Below are 4,132 nucleotides of genomic sequence, written 5' to 3'. Positions count from 1 at the left end.
AAAGAGTGAGGTGTCTATATTTGAGGGACTTTAGCGTAATTGAGATATACATGGTCAATAGTGTGTGCACTCATGGTTGATCAATTTGTTTCACATTTTGGACTATGAGATAATGATACTTTTGAACATGCGTGATATACCTTGATGTACCAGAATTACAAACCTAAGATTGGAATTTTGGAATTCGACTCCGTCATTAGCTTTTGTAATTCATTTAAACGGAGGTACATTTTTTAAGCCAGGATTTCGCGATTTCAAATTCATATATCAAACCTAGAGATATACACATACGGGCATGTTCAAACTTTATAATCATCCACTTTATTCATACACATACACATTTTTGCTTTTGTCATCATATTTAGGATAAACGCATTTGGAATTTCATTTGAATTGGACCGTATGATGATATTTGCTTGTAGTAGCTCAATGATCCATATTTGAATTGAATGGACAATCTAAGTTTCGAGTTGGAGACATTGATTTTCAAAACTTGCTCTTTTTTTGCATGCAAAACAAACAAATTCTCGGCCATGATATCATAGTCGGCCGTACAAGAGCAGAATATAATTTCAGACGCCAAAAGCTTTCAAACTTCCCGCTCACATCGAAATATCCCGCGCCCAAAAGTTTAGCCCTGCGATATTCCTGTTTTACACCTGCCACATGAACGGAAAAGGGTTGCTTTGGTAACTCCATTGTTTTCCCCTCTTTGCCCCCAACATTCTTCCCCAGAGCCCCTCCCCTTCCCCTCCCCGACCCCCCAACCACGGCAAGCCGCCGAATCTAGTCCTCCGGCGCAGCGGTGGACCCCACACCCCGACGGATCTACCTTTCGCACCTTGGAACCCCGAATTGCCAACTCACCACTTCACCGGAGCCGCTTCAGCGACTGGCTTGTCCACCGCTCCAGATCTCCTTGACCGCCATCATGGTCCACCGCACCAGATCTGCTTAACCGGCGTCCTCGTCCACCACGGTGTAGGCCTTCACTGACTCCCTCGTCCGTCCCTTCGCTGGCCCTTCATACAAGCCCTCGTGCGCCGCAACAGATCCGCCTCACCGAAAGCACTGTACAACGCGCCCGCCGAAGCCTTCGTCCACTACACCGGACCCGCTCCACGGATGCCATATTCAACTCCACCGGCCCTGCTTTACCGACGCCGTAGCCTCATCAGGTTATTTCGATTTGTACTCCTTCAGTTTTTCTCTTTATCGTGCAGCTGTTCACTTAACACAGATGAGCTTTCTTGTATGTCGACAGGCGCCGCAACCGTAGCACCGGAGCCGCTTCAGCGACGGCGACAGCCGGCCCAAACTCAACCGCAACACGAGCACCATCGACGATCCTTAGCTATCAAGTATGATAACGATACCCATACGCCGCCGAGAATCAGGTACTATTATCCAACGGCCGGCGCCTACGTTCACTTTCTTAGCAGAAGCACCGCACCATTGAATTTCTTCAGGGCATCATTCAATTTTTCATGAGACGCGTTATTCTGCTTGCACCTGTAGGGCCATACTTCTGGCAGTGAACATGTTATATGTGCTAAATTACATAACAATGCACATATAGTTAATATGCTTTAGTTTTGTACTAAGTATTACTGTACTTCCTAGATATCACTGCCTACTATTTTAGTTCTTGAATGCTATATTTATAATAATGGTGTTGTTCTGATGCCACCTGTTGGTTCCATCAGACTGCTTAATGTTCTCTATGCTTAATTACACATCAGCAAACTAGCATGTGGTTCCGCTGCTTTTTGTTCGTTTTACCCTACATTTTCTAATGCTAGCTATTACATCACTACTCCGAGCCTCTGTTCATTACTTGTTTGTGTGTTCTTGATCTTCCCAAGTTGCATGACTAATTTGATGCTTCTATTAATTATGGAGCTGCCAACCCCATCAAGCAAAATATTTGTTCTTTTGGGGCCGACACCTCGAACAAGCATAAAAATAGAGCGAAGCATATATATTGTCGTGTATGCACACACCCTTCTTTCATTAGTTTAGATGAACCATTGATGATCAATTTGGACCAGTGCATGCGATTAAAATTAATTTTACCTAAATAGAGGGTGCAGAATAAACTACAACAACTAGATTTGCAATCACGGGATGCTGACGATATCTTCAAAGAACATTGCAACAGCAGCGAGGCTTCACAGCAACATATGGTAAGACAGTGTGTTTTAGTACATGTGAAATGTAATGCGAGTGGGCTGCTTTCTTGGCTTGTGCCCTCAACCTGTAATCCTACAGAATTACAAATAATTCAGTTGTCTGCTTTGCTGTATTGCATGATTCGAATGCTTGTTTGTCATTATGCTATACCTGAGTTGGCCAATATGTCAGCAGTGTCTGCTGTACTATCATAAAGAAATGCATGCCTAGTTAATTTGAGTCCTTAACTTTTCCTCTGAACTTCATCACAAGACTGTCTTCGTAGTTTATATGAGGCCACACTGTTAAGTGCTTTCTCAGATTATTTCAACTGCTTAGATGCCTTGGCAACTTAAATATAGTGGTGGTACACTCCCTTTCAACTTTCATCTTACCATTTTAATTTATTTTCGGCTGATGCTGCGTCGAACCATTTAAATATAGCTTGCCATGCTCGGCAATAATTCATATGTTGTTTACCATGTAAGTTTACTGCCTGGATGATGAGATAACTATCTCTTACTTATGTCCAGCGGAAACCTTTCAGGATGCCGTTCACACTAGGACACAATGTACAACCCCAGAATCTATTTGTGGAAGCAGTGCGCCATCCATGTTAACAGATGGTAGCAGTTCAGAGGCAACACCGCCGAAGAGCAGTCTGAGCACAGATATTATAGTTCTTGAGGCTCTACTAGAGGCAGAAAGAGATGGTGTTGCTGGCATGCATGAGGTAATCTTTATCTTGAGGCTGGAAATTATGGAATTAGCGGCACGCATTATGCAAGCAACCCAAGAATTGGAGGAAGTAAGAATGTTGCATTTGAACACGGAGGAGGTCCTCTGTTTCTGCTATCTGAAGCACAGGGTAATCCCGGTTCTTCTTTAGATACCAGTTGAAATTGTCATTAGATTATTGTACTTGCATGTTGTGTCATGTCTCTGAATGGATTATGTTGTAAGACCCCCTATGTTGTCCATGTGTTGTAATGATCCAAAAATTTTAGGGGAGGTAATCCTCAGTACTTGTATGATTGACATAAGGTGAACTGTTTTTCGTGTGAGCATATTGTATTGGATGAAATAACTGTTTGACTCAAAGTATATCCAACCTACTGAATTCAAAGATCACGACATCTCTAAATCATAATCATATATAAAGGTGGAATAAATCTTTGTTGTGGTTTTGAAGAAATAAATAACAAAACATAGAATTATCTGTGGATATTTGTAATCGAATACAAATTGGATTTGAATTTAGTTTGCCAAGGCCCAGGGCAAACGTGAATGCTAATTCTCCCAAGTTTTGAACGAAGTGGCTAAACACCCACTATAATTTGTGGGCTACCCGAAGCAAGTGTTTGCGAGATGGAAATTACTGTCTACCCCTGACACTTACATCCTTATCGACCGGATTTACACTGCTGTCGATAGGGGTAGACTAGTAACTTCAATCAGACGTGACACGACGGCCTCTGAGCCCATTCAGACATGGTGGGCACCAAACGTGGGCGGCAAAACACATTTGATTCAAGCTCATCCGAAAGACATGTGTCTCTCCCTCCATTTCCCCATTCATACACGGTGGGCGGCAAACAAACTCTCCTCGTCCGAAATCGATGTAGGCTAATATTTTAAATAGGGGCAGATGTGTAACTTCCCTCAGACCTGACACAACCGCCCTACCTGTCAGCCCCGTTCATACACTGTGGGCGCCAACCGTGGGCGGCAAAACACCCTCTCCTCGCCCGAAATAGTTACCGGCAAATATTTGGGAGATGCGAGATTACCGTCCTAACCCCAACAGACGCGATGTCCGAAATTTTAAACGGGGGATAAGTTTGTAACTTTCCCACATTTCAGAGAAGCGCGTCCCAAAGTTTGAGATCCCCCCTCCCCTCCATTTCCCCATTCATACACCGTCGACGCCACGACAACCTCCCCACTGTGGCCATCCTCC

Source organism: Triticum aestivum, chromosome 4D, assembly GCF_018294505.1.
Source record: "Triticum aestivum cultivar Chinese Spring chromosome 4D, IWGSC CS RefSeq v2.1, whole genome shotgun sequence".
Classification (NCBI taxonomy): domain Eukaryota; kingdom Viridiplantae; phylum Streptophyta; class Magnoliopsida; order Poales; family Poaceae; genus Triticum; species Triticum aestivum.
The sequence above is the reverse complement of the archived record's forward strand: the minus strand, read 5'-3'. Positions refer to the sequence as shown.